Source organism: Malania oleifera, chromosome 5 (assembly GCF_029873635.1).
Source record: "Malania oleifera isolate guangnan ecotype guangnan chromosome 5, ASM2987363v1, whole genome shotgun sequence".
Classification (NCBI taxonomy): Eukaryota; Viridiplantae; Streptophyta; class Magnoliopsida; order Santalales; family Ximeniaceae; genus Malania; species Malania oleifera.
Genome location: NC_080421.1, coordinates 80,888,548 through 80,912,242, shown reverse-complemented (window position 1 = coordinate 80,912,242; position 23,695 = coordinate 80,888,548). Strand labels below are relative to the sequence as shown.

The following is a 23,695-nucleotide window of genomic DNA, read 5'->3' as shown; positions in this document are numbered from 1 at the left end:
TAGATGGTGGAACAAGTACAAAGAAACCTATGCACGAACAGTAAAAATGAAAAGTCATTCAAACTTGAGCCTCTCTCGCGTTGAAATTCATAAGAAAATAGGTAAAATAGGCTTAGTACCCTGAGGGGACATTGTTTGTGATTGAGCAAGCCTAGGGTTTTTCTAAACAATCTCAAATACCACAACCAGTATTTTGCAAGCCTAGCAGTTTTCGAAACACTCTTAAATACCACAAGTATTTAAGTTTACAAGTATTCAACACATATATAATAACCGCAAAAAATCAAACATAAACATAGAAGTTCTGAAAAATAAAGACAGTAGGGAAAGAAGGTGCGAACACAAGATTGTTATGAGGTTCGGCTGTCCCCGCCTATGTCCTTGCCTCAAGTCAATCCGCTTGAGGATTTCACTATACCACTCCTTAAATAAAGCAGAGCCACTTTTACACCACTCCTTCACTCGGGCAGAGCCCCCCGCTAAACAGTCCTTTAGTAGGGTGGAGCATCCCTTTACAACACTCCTTCAATAGGATGGAGCCCTCCTCTCCAGGCGATTCCCCATGCCCGACACGATTCAATATCCGAACCGTAGGGATACAAAGAGAATAAATTTTTTTGTATAAATGAATGCTTATTAAAAGCCAAGTTATACAATGAAATTCTAAACACTCTCACAAGCTATGATTTAAAGCTTAATAGAGTTTGTGTGTTTACTCTCTCAACAAATATTTTGAAATAAATGAGAGTAGGTGATCTTTTATTTTAAAAATATATGTGCAATAAATGCTTCCAAGATCTAGGATGGAATAAATGTTTTACCCAACAAATATTTTTGCAATAAAAAATGGCTGGAGAAATTTGATTTTGCTCTCAAGAGAAGATATTCAAAAATTGAGTAGAAGAGAGTAAACTGCCTCTTTGGTTTTGAAAGGATGAGTGAAAATAAAGCTCAAAGATTTACTTACAATAAATGGTTTCTCTAAAAATATTTTCAAAGAAAAGAGTGGGAGAAACTATAGATTTGCTCTCAAAAGATATTTGCAATAAATGAATACAAGAGAGCTTTGATTTGTAAAGTAAACGCCCACAAATGTAAGAGTAAGAATATATGTGTTAAAAAGTCATTTTAATTGCTTTGAGCAAGGTATTTATAGGATTTTTCAAATTCTAGCTGTTATGTGACTACTAAACCAATAAAATAATATTAAATTTGATTTTTATGGCCATGGGGAGCTCAAAATTTGTGCAACCCGAGACCTCTGGTCGACTGGGGCTTAAGGGGTTAGCCAACTGGACCTTTGCAAAAACGCAAGTCTGGCCATTTATTTTGTCTGGTCGACTGGGCCTTTTGCCAAATGCAATTCTAGCCAAGTGGTCTGGTCGGTGGACTAAGCCTAAGAGGCCGGTCGACTGGGCACTTTGAAAAATTGATTTTTAGCCCTCTTTTGACCTAAAAAACACTTCAAACGATTTTGCATAAGTTTAGCACTTTAATGAAAAGGTTTTTCATGAAAATATTGATTCCTTAAGGTCTTTCTATGGTTAGTATTAAGAATTAAACAAAATCATGCAAGACATGCATTTACAATACAAACTAAATGCAATACAACTGAAAAGAATAAAGTTTTCACTCCTTGCTCTTCAATTTTGCATGCAGTAGGTCATGTGATGCGTTCTTTAAGTGCCTTATGGCTTCTGATGAGTCCCTAAAATGCATGATTTTAGACCCTCATTTTATCTTTGTTTATCCTCATTTTACTATGTATTTACCCAAAGTTATTATTGTTCAGAGCTATGCAAGGTTTGTTTGTATTTTTAGGAAAAACGGGTTAAAACCATGTAATTAGGTATTACAAGAAGCTAAGAAGGATTTGGATGACTCAAAGCTCAAATTAGATTCTCAGCTAAGCTCCTGAAGCTTCAAACCATCAAGGGACAAGAAGACAATGTTCGACCATGTGGCACAATTAGCAACACACAGGGGCGACTTAGTCTTCCACTGCAGACTTTAAGGTTCAGATTGTAATCAAAATGCTACAAGGTTTGACCAAGTCCTCGACCAAGTGACTCTCCAAGGTGACTGTGTCGAGATACTATGCTAGAACTAAGAGCATAATTATCGAGAGTCTCGATGAAGTGTTCGACTAAGAGACCTTAATGGGCGACTATGTCAAGTTCCTGAGATTTCCTAAAGATCGAGATCTTGCATGTTTCAACCATCAACTCGACTAGCAAGACCCTGAGGCGTGTCGGGGTTGAAGACATCGAAGATTCAAATTCCTTATTTCCCATGAGTCTCGACCAGGGCACGCACAAGAATGACATAGGGGTGACTTGGTCGACGGCAACAATCTTCTACGCAAGATTTGTTGCAAAATTTCCTAACTTGTAAAAAAAAAAGCTTGTAAACCCTAGAGCTTATAAGCATTCACTATGAACACGAGCTTTGGGTTCCTTTTTGGCCTCTCTTAGGTAAGTGGTAGACTTAAGAAATAATTGAGAGTCACTTTAGATTAGGAGTGGGGTAGATTTCAATTCTTGTTTTGGTCTGTGCATGAAGTGTCCGACGGCCTGTAATAATTGGCGGTGTTCTTGTGCTTCCGTTTATTTTACACGATCTTATTTTGTACTTCCTGGCGTTAGTGACAGACGTGATGAATGCAAAGGCATGAACTTTTTACATGCTTTATATTCTTTACTTGCTTTCATTTTACTACTTTCTTTACCTGCTTTCAATTTTTTGTTGTGTGTGTGATGAAAGGTTGTAGATAAGGATAAGCACTACTACGTCTCCATCCAAGGGAAATAGTTGGCCACGGATTCCCCAGAGGTGTTTGTGATTATTGAGACAGGGTATACTCTAATTCCTAACCGTTCTATGGATGGTTGGTGCACCCTTGCTACCCTGTGCCCTCGTACATCCCTCACCCGCTTTGGCCTGAGATTCTTGGGTTTGTCCTTCTATCAAAGGCTAAAGAAGTGTAGTTAGAGGCATGTCGTTCAGCGCCTGATTCAGCCATCAACACTGCTTTGTAGGAGTAGGGTAACATAGGTTTTACTTGCTTTCCAGTAGTGTTAGTTTACATGCCTTTGTTTAATTGCTTTCTAGTAGTTACATATAAAATACCCTAAAAAATATCATCTTTTACTTCTTTTCATAACAAGGCTTTAGTAAACTAATTTGGAAGAGGTCTCATAACTGCGCTTTAAGTCTTCGTGGATCAACACCCGACTTGTAACGCCCCAACCCGGGTCTGCCAGGGAGCATTGTGTCTCTCCTCCTCCACCTGGACCAGACAATAGGGGGCGAGCCTTATCAGACTAATGATTGGCCCCACAAACCAACACGTGTCCTTTTCAGTATGTTTTGTCCTCACTCACACACTTCCTGAGAAAACTTCCTAGGTGGTCACCCATCCCAAGATTGCTCCAAGTCAAGTAGGCTTAACTATGGAGTTCTTATGGGAAAGCTCCCAAAAAGAAAGGTGCATCTTTTTGATATGAGTAATAACATTTAATCCTTTTAAGTCTTTCATCCATGGGGTATCACATGACTTCCCCACTTTCTACAGAACTTGGGATAGTTAGGCACTATAAATTTTATCTTTGGTAGTTAAGGACCAAAGCCTTGGTGAGCCTACCAAATTTTGGCGCCGTTTTTGGAGACTTGGCAATGGTTATGAACCAACTTCTAATTTAGGGTATTGTTACCTTGTTCTTTTGATTTGCTCTCCTTTTATTTTCACTTTCTTTATTATTTTTATTTTTTATTTTTGATTACTGTTTCTGAAGTTTGAATCTTTGTTATTAAAAGTGTGTATGTTTGGTATGTGTTCTTTGGAACCTAAGATAATTCCCATAGATCCTAAGATTGAAAAATCTTGTAAGTCCCTTAGGAAACCTATCTCTGATCTAGAGAAGGCTGAGTCGTCTGAACTGAAAGTTATAGCCAAAAATAACCCACCGGTTCCTGCTGAACAAATCCCAGAACCCCAAGCTCCTAACCTACCTATGGTAGGAGAGCAACCCCTTCGGCCTCTTAGGGACTACTTTGTACCTAATGCATAAACCTCGCAGTTCTGCATCCAGTTCCCAAATGTTTAGGTAGTACAATTCGAGATTAAGAGTTCAATCATCTCAATGCTACCCAACTTTCATGGGAATCCCACAAAAAATCCTTATCAGCATCTAAATGAGTTCTTGGAGATTTTCTCCACCATCCGTATAACTAATTTTAGTGATGATCCTCTTCATCTTAGGCTTTTTCCATTCTCTCTTAAGGATAAGGTCAAATATTGGCTGACGTCCTTAGAACCAAACTTAGTGACCAACTGGGCCACTATGCATGAATTCCTAAAAAAGTACTTTCTAATTGGGAAGACTAACCAGTTACAAAGGGCAATCACAAGTTTCATACAAATGGATGGAAAACTTTTCTTTGAGACCTGGAAGCGTTTTAGGGACCTACTTCGTAAATGTCCACATCATCAGGTCTCCAAGTGACAATTAGTTCAAACTTTTTCAAAGGGTTAGCTGAGAGAGATAGGTTCATGGTTTATGCATTGTGCAGAGGTACTTTCCTTACAAAGCACAAGAACGAGGCCTAGGTTCTCTTTGAAAATTTGACTGAAAATTCTTAGCAACACATGACTGCCACTCATAGATTACCCAATCTATCAACCTCTAAATCTAAGGAAGTTTACAAGTTCGCCACAAGTCAGAACCTAGTTCCTAAACTACACACAAATCCCAAAAACTCGATCAGTTTTTATCTCTACGACAACAACCACAATCAATGGCGTGTGTAAAAGTTTGCACAATTTTCTTCGACCCTGCACATACATGCTATAATTACCCATGTCGCGACGTCCCGGACCCTATAAGAGAACCACTCTAGCAAAAAGGTGCGGCTGCGAACTAGGAAAAATGGATATGAATTTTGAAAAAGTATTTTTCATGAAAAAATAATGTGTGATGGAGTCGCCACTAACCTTATGGAGTATGGTTAGAATACTTGATTGCTATCCCATTAGGGGTAGAATTGATTTGCGTCACCAGAGTCGGGTTTGGGAGTACGGTTACACTAGGAGAAGGTATTAACACCCTCTAAGCGCCCGTTCTTGCGAACGGTACCAAATTAATCGAAAATTATCCCAAAATAAATTTAATAAGCCTTTTAAAATTACTCCCTTTCAAAAATCAAAAGAATGAAAATACTATATAGTTATTCCTTCATAACCATGACAATCAAATACTCCGAAGAGTCTATGCCTTTTGTTGTGATCATCAGGATGGAAAATCAAGAAAATAGTTTATGAAAATACACTCTTGAGATTTTGAAATCTTTATAGGAGTTTCTAAGTGAAGTAATAATCCTGAAGGTTTTTGGAATTTGTTTAGGATGGGAATGATTTTTTGTGTCTAAAAAATATTTTTGTGATTTTTTCTAAGTGTGAAAACATTTTTTGTGATTTTTTTTGTGATTTTTCAATATTTTTCCCGAACTTCAAAATAGCACAAATAAAAAACATGGAAATCAAAGTATGAAAATATTTTTTGGGATTTTAGGAGAATTTTTGTGATTTTTTTTGTGAATTTTTTGAATATCTAAATAATAATAAACAAGTGAAATGGAGAAAGTCGATGTGAACTGGTTCGGGGGAGGAGCCGGTTGAGCATTGACTAGTCCCGGGGGGAAACCACTTTAAAGTCTTGGTAAAGACCATTTGTCAACACGCGTTGTCGTACGCATGAGCTGTGTGTATTCATGTGTATGTTAGAGTGTGTGCATGCGTGAATGTGCGGGCACATTAGCGTGTGCGCATGCATGACTGTGTATGCATGAGTATGAGAATGTGAGCATTTCATGTACGTACATGTATGAGTGTGCGTGAGTGTTACGTACACACATGTACATGCATGAATAGGTGATGGTTTAAGGAAGTGCATGCACGTATGTACATGAATGTGTGTGAATGTATGTACATGTATGAAGATATGAATATGTGGCATGCATGTGCACGAGTGTGTGAGTTTGTATGGATGAGTGTGGACATGCATGTGCATGAGTGTGTGGATGTACGTGTTGCGTGCATGTCCATGCATGAGTACGTGAACGTGTACGTATGAATATGGTATACGTACATGAGCGCATGGATATGTGAGTGTGTGTATGTGAGTATATGCTTAAGTGTATGAATGTATTGCATGCCAACATGCTTACGTGTGCATGGGTGTTAGTGTGCATGAAGTGGGCACGTGCATGCCAGTGGGTATAAATTAGTGGTGTGTGTAGGTGATTTTAAGTTTATGTGTGTTAGTGGAGTGGGTGATTTTAAATTCGTGTGTTAGTGGGGTGTGCATCAGTGTGTGTGCGGGTGTGTGTAGGTGAGTGTTAGTATGTGCGCAGGTGTGTGTGTTAGTGTTGCATGTGCTTTATTGTGTAATAGTGTGTGTGCCTGTGGGTATGTCAGTGTGTGTGCATGAAACAGTGTGTGTTTTAGTGTGTGTAGCAGTAGGTGTGCGTGAAACAGTGTGTGTAGCTGTGTGTGTACGTGAAACAGTGTGTGTTTTAGTGCGTGTAGCAGTAGGTGTGTGTAAAACAGTGTGTGTTTTAGTGTGTGTAGCATTGTGTGTGCGTGGAACAGTGTGTGTTTTAGTGTGTGTAGCAGTAGGTGTGCGTGAAACGGTGTACGTTTTAGTGTGTGTAGGAGTAGGTGTTAATGTGTGTATTTGTGTAAGCTTCGGTGTGTGGTTTAGGGTGTGTAAAGGTGTGTGTTGGTGTGAGTTTTCTGGGTGCGTAAAGGCATGAATGGTGGCCGGGGTTCAATGGTGTGTGTGTTGGCGTGCATTTTAGTGTGTGAAACAGTGTGTGTTTGGTGTTGCAGGAAGTATGTGAGTTAGTGTAATAGTGTGTTTAAATAGTGTGTTCTTTAGTGTGTCTAACAGTGTGTGTGAGTGGGTGATGCTGCGTGTGTATTGTGTATTTGGAGGTGTGTATTGTGGTGTGTGTGAGTGAATGCAAGTTACTGCATGTATCAGTATGTGTAAATGTGTGCATGTGGTCGTGAGTCTTCAGTGTAAATGGGGGGTGTGTAGCCGTGAGTCTTCTGTGTGTAAGCACATGAAGGGTGGCCTAGGTTCAAGGGTGTGTGTGTTGGTGGTGTGTGTGTACTGTGTGCGTGAATGAGTGCTGTGTGTGCAACGATATATGAGTGCGTGCCTGTTAACAACTAGAACAGTAAAATCAATGGAAGAACAAGAGTGCAACACAATGAATGAAGGAGAAGAAATGAAACACCAGCTCTGATCGGAAACAAGAACGAAATGAACAAGAATGATGAAAGGAGTTGCCAAACAGAATAAAAAACGAAAAAAAAAAAAAAACACAAAACCAACTTAAACATAGCAAACCTTCAACTAGAAGCTAATCCTTCATCAAGTTTTGATTAGCTTTCGGAGGGAACCCAGAAACACGAACTCCCATCGATAAACGAACTGGAATCTGAGGAGATCCAATCGGAAAAAGTCGTCACCATCGACGAACTGAAACTGGAAAATCAAATGAATCATGCAAGGATTGTAAAGTTATTTCAGGTGAAAGCCTAACCATACAACATAGAGTCTTAGTGTTAGATATATGTATTAAAAAATGAAAGAAAATGGATAAAATAAACCAGTGTAGGAGAACTAGATGATGGAACCTAAAAGGAGAAAATATAATAAAATTTAAAGATAAAATGATCAAAGATGGGGATTGGGCCTTAGAGGATGGGATAGATACAAATACTCTTTAGAATAAATTAGCTAGTTCTATTAAAAAGATAACAAAAGAGATTTTAGGGGAATCAAGGGGAAAATTCTCGAATAGCAAAGAAAGTTGGTAATGGGATAAAGATGTACAAAAAATCATAAAGACAAAAAGAATTTGGTATAAAACATGACAAAAATGTAGAAATAGGGATAACTTTGAAAAATATAAGGAGGCAAGAAAAGATGCAAAAAGGACCGTTAGTGAAGCTAAATATAGATCATTTAATAGTTTGTATGATAGATTAGGTACAAAAGAAGGGGGAAAAGATATATTTAAACTTTCTAAAGTTAGAAAAAGGAAGAGTAAGGATTTATAAAATGTAAAATGCATAAAAAGTGAGGATGATATTGTCTTGGTTAAAGACGAAGATATTAAAGAAAGATGACGAAGTTACTTTAGTAAGTTGTTTAACGAAAACCAAATAGAAGACTTAAACTTAGAGCTGTCAAATGAGAAAAAGACTAAAAATATAAGATCTATTCACAAAATTAGAGTTAACGAAGTTAAGTTTGCACTAAAAAAGATGAAAAATGAAAAAGTTAGGGGACTGGATAACATCCCAATTGAAGTTTAGAAATGCTTGGGTGATAACGGAATTATATGGTTAACTAATTTATTTAATACAATTGTAAAAAATAAGAAAATGTCATATGAATGGAGGAAAACACTTTAATACCTATATATAAAAATAAAGAAGATATTCAAAATTGTAATAACTATCGTGGAATTAAACATATGAGTCATACGATGAAACTATGGGAAAGAGTTGTTGAACAAAGATTAAAGTTAGAAACGAAGATCTCAGAAAATCAATTTGGTTTTATGTCTGAGAGATCTACCACAGAAGTTATTTATCTTTTAAGAAGATTAATGAAAAATTTTTAGGGAAAAGAAAAGGGACTTGCATATGATATTTATTGACCTTGAGAAAGCATATGATAGGATACCTAGGGAAGTTCTATGGTAGGTTTTAGAAAAAAAAAAAAAAAGATATATGTTGTAGGTATACCGATGTCATTAAGGATATGTACAATGGAGTAATGACTAGTGTAAGGACTGTAGATGGAGAAACTAGAGAATTTCCAATTACCATAGGTGTACATCAAGGATTTGCTTTGAGTCCTTATCTTTTTGCTTTAGTGATGGACCAATTGACTAAGAGTATTCAAAAGGAGGTTCCATGGTGTATGTTGTTTGCAAATAATATTGTATTAATTGAAAAAACTAAGGATGGAGTAGAGGCTGAGTTAGAATTAAGGAGAGAAGCTTTGGAATTTAGAGGCTTTAGGTTAAGTAGAAATAAAACAGAATATATGAAATGCAATTTTAGTAATGATAGAAGGAATATTAGAGACAAAGTTAAACTTGATGATGAATAAATAAATAGCACTTGTAGATTTCGATACCTTGGATCTATTATGCAAGCTAAAGGAGAGATTGAAGATGATGTAATGCATAGAGTTAAAGCAAGTTGGGTAAAATGGAGAAGTGCTTCAAGTGTGCTATGTGATCATAGAATACCCTTAAAATTGAAAGGGAAGTTTTATAGGATTGCTATAAGACCAGCTATGCTATATGGATCAGAATGTTGGGTGACGAAGTAACATAATATCCAAAAAGTAAAAGTTACCGAGATGAGGATGCTTAGATGGATGAGTGGTATAACATTAAAAGATAAATTAAGGAATAAGCATATTCATGATAAGTTAGGTGTAGCTCCTATAGAAGATAAGATAAGGGAGGGAGAACTCAGATGGTATGGATACTTGCAACGTAGGCCTTATAGTGCACCTGTGAGGAAGAGTGACTTAGTTACTGTGGAGGGCAGTAGAAGGGGTAGGGGTAGACCTAAAATAACTTGGGAGGAGATAGTGAGTAAAGATTTAATATCCTTGAATTTATCAAAAGAAATTGTTCATGATCGCATAAATTGGTTGAAAAGGATTCATATAGTCGACCCAACTTTTTTTGGAAAATAACCTGAATGCATTTTTTGAAAATAACAGGGATGAGACTCAATTTTAAAATAGGACTATAATAAAATAAGACTCGATTTGAAAAACTCGAGACTCAATTTAAAACACCGGGACTCATTGAAAACGAACTGGGTGGCAAAAACACAAGGACTTAATTTAAAATATCGAAACTCAATTTAGAAGATTGGGCTTTTCAAAAAGGGTCCTCCAATTTTCGAGATTCAAAGTCAACTTTTATTATACCGGGTCTTCTCAAGAAGGGCCAGTAAAAATTAGGACTTCTATAGATGCCCCTTTTTATAGGCACTATTTCTCAAAATAACAGTGGAGACTGCTCCTCTGTTATTTTAGAGCAATATGACTATAAAGATAAAAGACATCAATTTTTACCAAGCCAAAGCATATTGATCATCAGGGAGTTTTTTTTTTTTTTTTGAATGGTGATTGTGGTGGACTCCATGGTGTCTTGTACTGGATTTAAGAATTTGAGCACTATAACAATTGATGACTCGTACTAGGATAAACCTGAATATTATAGCAAATGATAAACTCATACCGGGACGAACCCAAGTACTATAGCAAATGACTGCTCGTACTAGGATAAGCCCGAGTACTATAGCAAATAACAACTTGCACTGGGATGAACCCAAGTGCTAGAGAAAAGACAACTTGCACTAGGATGAACCCGAGTGCTATAGCAAAGACAACTTGCATGGGGATGAACCCAAGTTCTATAGCAAAGAAAACTTGCACCAGGATGAACCCAAGTGCTATAGCAAAGACAACTTGCACTAAGATGAACCCAAGTGTTATAGCAAAGACAACTTACACTGGGATGAACCCAAGTGCTATAGCAAAGACAATTTGCACTGGGATAAACCCAAGTGCTATAGCAAAGACAACTTGTATTGGGATGAACCCAAGTGCTATAGTAAAGACAACTTGCACTAGGATGAACCCAAGTGTTATAGCAAAGATATCTTACACCGGGATGAACCCAAGTGCTATAGTAAAGACAACTTGCACTGGGATGAACCCAAGTGTTATAGCAAATACAACTTGCACCAGGATAAACCCAAGTGCTATAGTAAAGACAACTTGCACTAGGATGAACCCAAGTGCTATAACAAAGACAACTTGCACTGGGATGAACCCAAGTGCTATAGCAAATGATGACTCGTACTGGAATGAACCCGAGTACTATAAAAAATGATGACTTGTACTGGGGTGAACCCGAGTGCTATAGCAAATACAACTTGCACTGGGATGAACCTAAGTGCTATACCAAAGACCACTTGCACCGGGATAAACCCAAGTGATATAGAAAATGACAACTTGTACTGGGACGAGCCCGAATACTATAGCAAATGACAGCTTGTATCGGGATAAACCCGAGTACTATAGCAAATGACAACTTGTACCAAGATGAACCCAAGTACTATAGCAAATGACAACTCGTATTGGGATGAACTCGAGTACTATAACAAATGGGGAAAATTCTAGAAAAGATAATTTGAAAGTTGAAGAAATATTTTGGGACTTGAAGGCCTGTGCCCCAGTCTCAAAGTGGCATTTCAAAGCATGTCATTCTGTCTCTAGGGTCAATTGCCCCAGTTTCAAGCCATGTCATTCTGTGCCTGGGGTCAACTGCCACAGTTTCAAGTATTCTTAAGACAAGGATTACTCAAACGAGGATGCAGAATAATTATTTTTAAAATCCTATTCAACAGGATGAATGTAGGGTATTCTATTACTATATGTATGCATATTGCCAACGGTGATCTAAAATGCGAGGATGTATGCATGTTGAACGATACCATGTGTATGCAGTGTATATTTACTTTAAGCATTGCATGAAATGCATGTTGAAGCATGAACTTTATTCTTCTAATGTGCCGATAATCGACAGTCTCAACTCTTACTTTGGCCACTTAAATTCCAATCCAAAATGAGGGTCTCTGAATTGGTTTGTCAAAAATTTGACCCATCATTTGCGCCAATTACATTCTTTCAACTTCCACACTAATGTGAAGATACCAGAACTGACTATAGTAAGGCTTAACTCAAAATTTGCCCAAATTGCCCTGATCGTGGCCAAGCTTTCATCCTCTAACTCCTATTCTGATGTGAAGGCACCGAAGCTGACTATAATGAAGCTCCTCATGAAATTTTGCTCCAGTTACATGCATCTGTAACTAATCCTAGCCATATTTGCAAATCCTGCTTAAGTAAGCAAATTTCTAAATTGGCTTCTAGTAAATCAGCGAGCCTTGCAGGATACTTTTTTGGCTATCCGATCATCTTTTTTACCTTTTAAAGGATGGAAGAGATTTTTGTGGATGAGAAATCATGCATTTTGGACATCAATTGGCAAAGTCAAAAGGGCATATGCACAAGATAGATGTTTTACTATGTTCATGCCTGAGAGGAAAATTTTATACCAGTATTCGAAAGTCATGTGATATTGATGCTGGTCTTTCAGCCTGGATGACTAGGTTTTTCCCTTTGTTGATTGCCTCAGTTTTGTTAAAGGAAATATTCCCCTTTTGTCTTTTGATGGGGAACCATTGACACTACCTTGTTCTAATCGTTGCACATGGCTTAATGAAGTCTTTACCTCTATTTTGATAGGACTTGAGACGAAATGTTGGCCTCAGGGTACGGGTTCAGAAAAATAAGGAAACTAAGACTCAAAATTCCCTTCCCCAAATGATATCCTTTGCCCCAGCTTGTGGCGGGGTACTTGCAAAGTATTAACTGAACCTGTCCTTTTGAACAAGTTGCCTACATACCATTTTGGGATCAGGTCATTATGTAGTTTAGATGCAATATTGATTCTAACAAATCATTTGAGACAAAAATGTATTACCAATCTAGTCAGGACTTTCATTTGGACCGTAATATAGGCTAAGGGTTAAAGGTTATAAAAGAAAAAGGTATGATAAAGCTCAAATTTAGTTGATATCATCAGAGGTAATCATTGGTCAAGGATCACATGTGATGTATGTCCCCTAATTTCTTTCTTTTCTCTTTCTTTTTTTTTTTTTTTTTTTTTTGCATCTTCTTCTTTTTGCTTTCCCTTCTTGGAAGAGTTTTAACTTTATTCTTATTTGATCTCCATTTGGGAATGAACCTTTTAAATTTGCCCCAGTGTGGGGTGTGATCTTTTGACGGGTTAAATCAAGTATTGAATCTTTCAAACTCAATAGGGCTAGCAAGGGATTTTTAGATCTTCTTTTTTGGTAGCAAAAATATGGTTTTCCATCATTTTAAGTAGCTAATTGTTGCCTCATATAATTTTTCAGACCCCTGAAACCCTGAATCCAGTTTAATTTTTAGGAAAATGACTTTTTAGAAGAAAAGTTTTGTCATTTAGGCTCAAGTGGTGTAACAAGCGATAAATCAGTGTTTGGTTCTTTTTGTGGGAAAACTGGTCGATCAATAATGGTCATCTATCATTGGATCAAAATGGGAGTGATGAGCGTCACAAACTTATGGAACAAATAGCACTATTTCATGCTTTGACGCGTGAATTCATGAGGTGAGGGAAACTGTTTCATTTTTTCATCCTCCCTTTTTGAGTTCTCATCATTTTCATGGCTCATAAATACTTGTATTTTTTTTTTCCTAATATTAGCATGAGACACGAGCAAAAAAAAAAATTTGGCACTTGAACTCATAACGAAAATGCATAATTTCATTGAAATGTCAAAGGATTACAAGAGGAAAACAAAAATAACAAAAGCATCACATGAACTGAGTTGAATAGCCAAAGATTCTCCAATCTAGTGACTTGAAAAGCAAATTACTTTGTTTAGGTTGTGGAAGAATTTCTGTCATTGGCAAGCTTCTCTGCCTCTTCTCGGCTTCCAAACCCTTACTTGCTACTGCCTTCCCCGTGGTTAGGTAAAGGATTGCTCTGAATTCCAAACTGCTTATCATCAAAATGTAACCACCATGCGTCCCTCAGCATCTGCACCTTGTTTTTGAATGCCCAACAACGCTTAATGGAGTGCCCACGAGTATTGGCATGATAAATGCATCAGACATCTGGGTCGTACCAACGCGGAAAAGGGGGTGAGACAGGAATCTCCAAAATGGTTGTAACCATATTTCGTTCCACCAGTTGAGTGAATAAGTCTGAATATGTCATTGAAATGAGGTCTATCTTCCTGACCTTTCTTTGGACGCCTCTTTCTTGTGCTTGGTTAATCGGCTGGGTGGGCATAGGCTCAAGAGGAGCCTTGTGAGGCCTCATGCCTATTTGCACAATCTGATTGACAGTGGGTCTATTACCAAAATTCTTCTTAGGCCAATGATTTCCACTTCCCTAGTAATAATGCCCCTGAACCATATGAGCTTCCTCATCCTTTTTCCTACCTATCCATTTCTTGCCCAGACTAGCCTCGTTTCCACCATCCCTGACTAGACCCGCCTTGATGTCGGTTTCGATTCTCCCCCCTGCAACCACAATATCCATGAAATCATGGGAAGTTGCTCCCCAAAGATGCGTGCGGTAGGGGTCTTTTAGCATGCTCACAAACAAAGAAATGGCTTCTCGGTCAATTATTGGGGGATCCGCCTGGATCGCCATATCCCTCAACCTATAAGCATACACTCTGAACATTTTAGTGGATTTCTTCTCCATTTCTTGCAGAGTCATCCGGTCAGGTGTCATCTCTATCACGTGTCAGTAGTGAGTGACAAAGGCATTGGTCAAGTCCTTCCAAGTGCGGACCCGAGCCTTATCTTTCTAAATGTACCAACGGATATCAGAGCCGGTCAAACTGCTTTGAAAGTAGTGCATCTTTAGCTTTTCATCATCTGAGTACGTTGCCATTGCTTGACAGTACATCAATATGTGAGCTCGAGGACACTGGGTTCTGTTATACTTTTCAAAGTCCTGCATCTTAAATTTTAGTGGCAGAGTGATCTTTGGCACCAAGCAGAGGTTTGTTGGATCAATGAGACCGAATGAATTGGACCCTTCAATGGCCCTTAACCGTTCTTCAAGTGCGTCACAGCAATGCTCAGTTGTGATTCTATTCGCCCCCGTATCTGTCAACATTGTTGGGGGTATTCTGACTGCTGGGACTCCTAGTATTGGTGTGGTAGGAATGAATGAAGCATTGTGTGGTGGGGGGTTTTCTGCGGCGACCAGAGGTTGTGTTAAGGTCTGCACGTGTACTGCGGTACCGGGGTGAATCCCGGAGGATAGGCGGGGTCTGACTCCTCTCAATATTTTTTGGTTGCACAGTCTTACCCTCGTTCATCATTAGGTCCAAAAGCTTATTCATCTTGTTATTCAACTCCTCTTGTCACTATTTTATTCCCAGGACTTTGCCTTCCAATTGTTCTGCCATGATCTTTGGTTTACTCCTAGTGTTGTAGTGGTGAGTAGAGGTGGGCTCAATGTTGGAATTCTGATTTTAATTTGGCCTGATAGGAAGTTGGAAAGTGATTACCAACCCATTGGATAAGAATATGCATGCATGTATGCTTGTAATGCAACCCAAACAATAATTAGGCTAGAGTTCCAGGAAAAACCTCAATGATCCCCTTAATGATTCATTTTCCCATGGGTAGGGTACTTTAAGAGATAAAATTTGACTTTTTCATAAATGAATTAGGCTTTTCTCAAAACATTGGTCAAGTGATATGGATGTCTGACATGGATGCAGGATGTACAATACAAAGCATTTCAAAACATATATACAACAGACATGGACTACAACATATAGAGAAGGATGTGGCTTTTGTCCTAACCCTGGGGAAGGTATGTACATAGGGTTCTTTGAGGCTCTACCCTAGGTAAGGGATTATGGACAATCATATGTGGGTAGGCTCTAATCCCTATAAATAAAAGGTCCCCAAATTGAAACTTTATCTTCCCTCATAAAGGTCTAGACAAAACTCGCCCTAAACGGAGTGGTTCGTGGGTCCCCATAGGCCATGCCATATGGGGACTGGTACTATTACACTCCTATCTAATCCTAAAAGGGAAAGTCTGGGTATAAAGCTGTGAAGGTGTGTGAGTTTAACAATTTCGGCCTACACCTTCTACCCCACATCCATCCATTATTTAGAATTAAATACATGCTTAAAAAAATAGCAGAGGAAACAAAGCATCATCCTTATTCAAGATATTCAAAACTAATCATATGCCTAGCTAAAACAATCATAACTAATCACATGCTTTTCCGAATAACAAAGCGAGTAAAGCATTTACAGTTAATTTTATACACACAATTATTCACATATATGCAATCAAGTTATCAATTTGTACAAAAATAAAAGAGAGTTATCAAGAAGGCTTATTTAGACTTGAGATCGAGATAATTCTCAATTAATTACTGGCTCGACTCTTAAGTGTCCCCAACGAAGTCACTAAGCTGCCACGACATCCCGGACCCTGCCAGAGAACCACTCTAGCAAAAAGGTGCGACTGCGAACTAGGAAAAATGGATGTGAATTTTGAAAAAGTATTTTTCGTGGAAAAATAATATGTGCTGGAGTCACCACTAACCTTTTGGAGTACGGTAAAAACACTTGATTGCTACCCCGTTAGGGGTAGAATCGGTCTGCGTCACCAAAGTCGGGCTCGGGAGTACAGTTACACTAGGGGAAGGTATTAGCACCCCCTACGTGCTCGTTCTTGCGAACGATACCAGATTAATCGAAAAGTATCCCAAAATAAATTTAATAAGCCTTTCAAAATTGCTCCCTTCCAAAAATCAAAAGAATGAAAATACTATATAGGTATTCCCTTAAAATCAGGGCAATCCAATACTCCGAAGAGTCTATGCCCCTTGTTGCAATTATCGAGATAGAAAATCAAGAAAATAGTTCATGAAAATACATTCCCGGGGTTTTGAAATCTTTATAAGAGTTTCTAAGTGAAAAGTAATATTCCAAGAGGTTTTTGGAATTTGTTCGGGATGGAAATGATTTTCTATGCCTAAAAAATATATTTGTGATTTTTTCTAAGTGTGAAAACATTTTTTGTGATTTTTCAATATTTTTCTCGAACTTCAAAATAGCACAAATAAAAACCATGAAAATCAAAGTATGAAAATATTTTTTGGGATTTTCTGAGAATTTTTGTGATTTTTTTTGTAAATTTTCTGAATATCTAAATAATAATAATAAACAAGTGAAATGGAGAAAACCGGCGTGAACCGGTTTGGGGGAGGAGCTGGTTGAGCATTGACCGGTCCACGGGGAAAACCACTTTTAAGGTCTTGGTCGAGACCATTAGTCAACACTCGTTAACGTACACGTGAGCTGTATGTATTAAGATGTATGTTAGTGTGTGTGCATGCGTGAATGTGTGCACGCATGAGTGTGTGCGCATGCATGACTGTGTATGCATGAGTATGAGAATGTGAGCATTGCATGTACATACATGTATGAGTGTGTGTGAGAGTGTTACGTACACACATGTACGTGCATGAGTAGGTGATGGTTTATGGAAGTGCATGCACGTATGTACATGAATATGTGTGAATGTATGTACATGTATGAAGGTATGAATATGTGGCATGCATGTGCACGAGTGTGTGAGTTTGTATGAATGAGTGTGGACATGCATGCGCATGAGTGTATGGATGTACGTGTTGCTGCATGCATGTTCATGCATGAGTACGTAAATGTGTACGTACAAATATGGTATACGTACATAAATGCATGGATATGTGAGTGTGTATATGTATGTGAGTATATGTTTGAGTGCATGAATGTGTCGCATGCCAACATGCTTACGTGTGCATGGGTGTTAGTGTGTATGAAGTGGGCACGTGCATGTGAGTGGGTATAAATCAGTGGTGGGTGATTTTAAATTTGTGTGTTAGTGGAGTGTGCATCAGTGTGTGTGCAGGTGTGTGTAGGTGAGTGTCAGTATGTGTGCAGGTGTGTGTGTGTTAGTGTTGCATGTGCTTTATTGTGTAATAGTGTGTGCGTCTGTGGGTGTGTCAGTGTGTGCGCGTGAAACAATGTGTGTTTTAGGGTGGCTGCGTGAAACATTGTGTGTTTTAGTGTGTGTAACAGTGTGTGTGCATGAAACAGTGTGTGTAACAGTAGGCGTGCATGAAACAGTGTGTGTTTTAGTGTGTGTAGCAGTATGTGTTAATATTTGTATTTGTGTAAGCTTCTGTGTGTGGTTTAGGGTGTGTAAAGGTGTGTGTTGGTGTGAGTTTTCTGGGTGTATAAGGGCATGAATGGTGGCCGAGGTTCAATGGTGTGTGTGTGTTGGTGTGCATTTGTGTGTGAAACATTGTGTGTTTGGTGTTGCCAGAAGTATGTGAGTTAGTGTTATAGTGTGTGTAAATAGTGTGTGCTTTAGTGTGTGTAACAGTGTGTGTGTGTGGGTGATGCTGCGTGTGTATTGTGTATTTGGAGGTGTGTATTGTAGTGTGTGTGAGTGAATGCAAGTTACTGCGTGTATCAGTATGCGTAAACGTGTGCAAGTGGTTCTGAGTCTTCGGTGTAAATGGGGGGTGTGTAGCGGTGAGTCTTCTGTGTGTAAGCACATGAAGGGTGGCCTAGGTTCAAGGGTGTGTGTGTTGGTGGTGTGTGTACTGTGTGCGTGAATGAGTGTTGTGTGTGCAGCGGTATATGAGTGTGTGCTAGTTAATAACCAGAACAGTAAAATTAATGGAAGAACAAGAGCGCAACACCATGAACGAAGGAGAAGAAATGAAACTCCGGCTCTGATAAAAAACAAGAACAGAATGAACAAGAACGATGAAAGGAGCTGCCAAACAGAATAAAAAACGAAAAAAAAAACAAAACAAAACCAACTTAAACAGAGCAAACCTTCAACCAGAAGCTAATCCTTCATCAAATTCTGATCTTTTTCCAGAGGGAACCCAGAAACACGAACTCCCATTGATAAATGAACTGGAATATGAGGAGAACCAATCGGAAAAAGTCGTTACCATCAACGAACTAAAACTGGAAAATCAAATGAATCATCTGCCCCTTATATTCAGAATTTTCTCTGCTACGGCGATGAAGGAGAAGCCGGGGGTGGCTTCGCTGACGTTGCAACAATTCTGCAAGTCTAATCTACAGTGATTTTGCAAGGTGGTTCGGCTACTGGCTCGGGGGATGTGTAGGAGATGAGGAAGGTTGGAGCTGGGTGATGGAGCTTTTATGGCAGTGGGGTGGTTGCAGCAGGGGAGCAGATGGAGAGATGGAGAGTATAAGAGTGAGCTATAGAAAGAGATAGAGGCTGTGAGGAATCCAAGAGATGCGGAGAGCAGGTGAGAGTAAGGGAGATGAGAGGGAAAGGGAATGGATGGAGAATGGTTTGGGTTTCAGGCGCTGCTGGTGGCCGTGAGGTATCGGTTCTAAAGATTTGAGTTCGGGTGACAATGAAGGGTGGAGATGGTTTGGAGATGTGGGCTGCTCGGTGGTTGCTGCGATGGAGGCTCTGTAAAAGAGAGTCGAGAGATTGGGGGTGACCGGGGATGGGATTGCGGCTGGAGAAACCATGAAGGATAGGGTGGCTCTGGTTTGGCCGTGGGGAACCGCGGTGGTTGCGGGTGGTCATGGGTGGCTCGGGTCCGGATCTGAGTTCGGGTGACAATGAAGGGTGGAGATGGTTCGGAGATGTGGGCTGCTTGGAGGTTGCTGGGATGGAGCTGTTATGGCGGTGCTGGGTGCTGGCCGTGTATGGAGGTTGATGTGTGGGTGAATGGGATCTGCGAAAGGCTACGGGGCTACTGTGAGATGGGAATAAGAGGTGGAGGTCGAGAGGGAGAGGGAGTGATTGGTTGCTGGTGAAACAGAGAGGTGGAGAAGAAGTGGTTTAGGGAGAGATGTGATAGTTGCAGGCAAGAGAATCAGAGGCAGAGCAAAAGAGTGCGAAAGAGATGGAGAGGAAAGGTGGTCCATGAATAGTGTCGAGTGGGTGTATTTATAGGGAGCTCGGGCGGAGAGAATTGGTGTGCAAAAGCATGCGAGAAGCCGGAAATATCCTAACAGAAAAAAAAATATTCCCTTGCCCCTGTACGCGCTTTCTGTTTGGGAGGGACTTATTTCCCCAACGTGCAATGTTTTTCCTTTTTTGAATTATTTATTTTTTGTTGTGAAAAATCTCAATTTAACAATAATTGATTTCCGGAAATTGGAGGGACCCGGACTCGGAAAGACGACTCGATAAAAATGTTCAAAAAAATCATTTTAAAAATTAAACGACTCAACTCCGAAAAATTTAAAAATTTGGAAAAACTTAATTTAAAAATTGAAAATGCTCAAATTGAAAGATTCATTTTAAAACAAAAGAGACTTATTTTATGAAAATACTGGGACTCGACTTAAAAATATTATGACTCATTTTTTGAATTATTATTATTATGATTGCTATTTGGAAAATAACCTGGACGCATTTTTGAAAATAACTGAGACGGGACTCAATTATAAAACAGGACTCCAATAAAATAGGACTCGATTTGAAAACTCGAGGCTCAATTAAAAACACCGGGACTTGTTGAAACAAACTAGGACTCGGAAAAAACACAAGGACTCAATTTAAAATACTGGAACTCAATTTAGAAGATCCAGCTTTTCAAAAAGAGTCATCCAATTTTCTGGATTCAAAGTCAACTTTTATTACACAGCATCTTCTCAGGAAGGGCCTGTAATAACCTAGGAAATTAATCAAGACCTCGTCGACAAATACAGGGGATTTGTCAACGAGAATACATGAGAGTCTCATCGACGAGGACACGTATCGTCGACGAGAAAATACCGAGAGGGGGTTTTTGGCAATCTGAAATTTGTCGACGAGGGATTTAGGTTCGTCAACGAACTTTCTTCGGGGACTTGTCGACAAGATGACGTGTCTCGTCGACGAATCTGAGGTTATAAGTATTCTTAAAGTAGGATTTTTGCAAAATTTTGGCGCAAGAATTTCCCCTCTCTCTCTAAACGTCCCTCTCCCCTTCTCTCTTCGATTCCAGCCTCTGCAAACCTACCCAAGTGGATCGTTGGTGGAAGTGATTTGAATTTTATCCCAACTTTAGGGTAAGGCTTTTTATTCAGTATTTATCTTTCCCATAGTTATATAAAATGTTGTACACTGAAGAATAATGATATTTTGTTATAAGAGATGTGGTTTCAGGGTATTGAGTGGGGAACCCTGTGGGTGTAGAACCAATCATAGTAGGGGGCTTTTGTAGAAATTACGTAAGGGAAATATACTATGCTAGTTAAAGTAGAGATTTTTACTAGTAAAATATAGTATATGTTCATGGGTTTTAAGAGTAGGAATTTTATTAGTGAAATATATATATTTCAAGGAAATTTCTACATATTATAAATTACTTTAATTATCGATAAATACATATTTCAGTACAGGGGTTTTCATTTATTTAGTTGTGTGACTTGAGTTAATATTAGATCAGTACAGAGTATATATAGTTTTCATAATACCATGATTTACAGTATACGTACAGAAATCTATATTTTACAGCATTTTTCGGAATACCATATATGCAGATTTCAGAACCATTACAATCAGTTATTTTAGTTAATAAGATATTTAAGTTGTTTAGATAATTTAGTTATTCAGATATCGCAGATATCCAATTATCACAATTTATTCAAATCAGTTTATACCACATTATGGTTATTTCAGTTATATCAGAATCATGGTAAAATAGTAAGATAATTATATATATAAGTATTATACAGTATCAGACCCTGATGGACCAGATTCTGTCACTAGTTCAGCACGGTACCGTAGCTATATTCAATTTAGAGTGCAACCAAATTACTCAGATAGTATGTGGTATTTAGTAGTCAATCGTGCCTACATTGTGGATAGGCTCCCCTTCAGATAAGGGTTGAGGAGGCCGATCTGACTACCGGAGTTCAGTTGACTTACCTTGGTCAGCCAGCCAAGATAGGTCCTACCTATGGGCCGCACAACCTTATCATGAGGATTTAAATCATGACATACAATTATTCATTCAGGGAAGTTTTCTTAACTATTATATGTATACTTAAATTTACAGAAACAGTAGATGTGACTATGAATAAGATAAGTATTATGATTAGAAAATTTATAAAGACAATTATGTTAAGTAACGTAAGTGTGAGCTATACTATACAAATATTTATGTATGTTTCTTTTAGATTCGGTTATCCATGATATCTCTTAACCATATTATTATAAATATGTAACTTATTTGCCACATACTTGCGATAGCATATTTCGTCTTATTGAGCGTTGTCTCATCTCAGTGGTTTAATATTTTTAAGGTGATCCAGTTAGGTAAGCAGATCAGGCTCGCAGATAGAGGGAACTACAATATCATCCTATCTGAGGGTGAGTATTTTGGGGAGATTATTGTTATTTGGCCCTAGTTCAGTTGGAGGTATTTTGGGGAATAGTCGTGTATGTACAGCTTAAGGAATATTCTAACACTCTGGTATTGTAGATAAATATATATATATATATATATATATATATGTGTGTGTGTGTGTGTGTGTGTGTGTGTGTGTGTGTGTGTGTGTGTGGATATGTTTTTATGTATACAGCTTCTCACTGCTTAGGTTGTTGTTATAGCACAATTTTCATGGGTCCTATCTGGACTGAGATGTCGATTGACTTATAATAATAGGTAACAAAGCAATGGAATTTCATAGTTCATATGTAAATAAAAAAAAAATTATTAAATCAAGTCGTTACAGTTTGATATTAGAGCCTAGGTTGTTAGGTTCTGCAGACTTTAGAGTACAACAGAAGCAATACTATAGGAAAGGATTGAAGTTTTGTTCTGTGGTATGGGTACAGGATTTTCGTAGTGGTTTCTGTGTCTTTCCTGGGGTGATGATTTTAGAAAAGCCATAGTAAACTATTGTCGGATCGTGTGTCTAAATTGCAGAATTGGATTTGGAATTAAGGTCAGGAAGGGTAGTTAACTATGGATATAGTATTTCAGTTAAATGAAATAGAATGGGTTTTGCACAAGAGATAGGCCTTAAAAGTGTGTTCTTTGTTTCTCAGGATGGACCCAGGAAGCAGTGGTACGAACGCTAGGGGAGATGGACCAGGACCATCTAGCATGGGTGGTGCAGATACTGATACAGTATTGCGCAGTGTTACCCAGCAGGTAATGGCTGAAATGGCCAGGAGCTCCAGGGAGCGTAGCTGCACGATCGAGCAGTTTACGAGGATGAAGCCCCCATCTTTTACTGGAGGAGCTGATCCAATTATGGTAGAAAATTGGGTCTAGGACATTCAAGAGACACTAGCAATGCTTCCATGTACGGATGAACAGAAGGTGGTATTTGCAGCGTTTAAACTGATAGGAGAAGCGAAACACTGGTGGAGATCAGCGCGATTGATTGAAGAGCTGAGACCGGATGCAGTGCTGGTGACATGGGATTGATTTAAGGAACTGTTCTTCGAGCAATACTTCCCTGCTATCATTTAGAGTGCGAAGGAAGCAGAGTTTATGCACCTAGTTCAGGGGCAGATAACAATATCTCAGTACGCAACTCGATTTATTAAGTTGTCACAATTTACCCCGCATTTGGCACCAGACGAAGAGAAAAAGGCAAGGAAGTCTGAAGAAGGTTTGGGCAGAACTTATTTGAGCAGGTGATTGGTTTTCGGTCTCAGACATTTGCAGAGGTCGTAAATAGGGCTGCGATTATTGAGAGTGGTATAGAGAGAGGTATCACAGCTCAGAGTCAGAGAAAGAGGCCTATGCCTTAGAGTTTTTAGGGAGGGTCCAATTAGGGGCCATAGAGAGGAGGCCGAGATAGGGGAGATCAGAGGTAGATGGCAAGACCTCGTGAGAATCAAGGTATACAGACCTTCACAGTATGTCAGACGTATGGGAGACGACATTTGGGGGAGTGCCGGGTAGGGAGAGATATTTGCTATCATT

The 23,695-nt window shown here is 38.8% G+C and overlaps 1 non-coding gene across 1 annotated transcript; it reads right to left on the bottom strand.

Annotated features, from left to right (window-relative positions):
- Nucleotides 1-4,389: 4,389 nt before the first annotated feature.
- On the bottom strand, nt 4,390-4,495 carry LOC131156875 (small nucleolar RNA R71). Its single transcript, XR_009137140.1, has one exon. It is a non-coding gene; the product is annotated as a small nucleolar RNA R71 (small nucleolar RNA).
- Between the last annotated feature and the right edge of the window lie 19,200 nt (nt 4,496-23,695).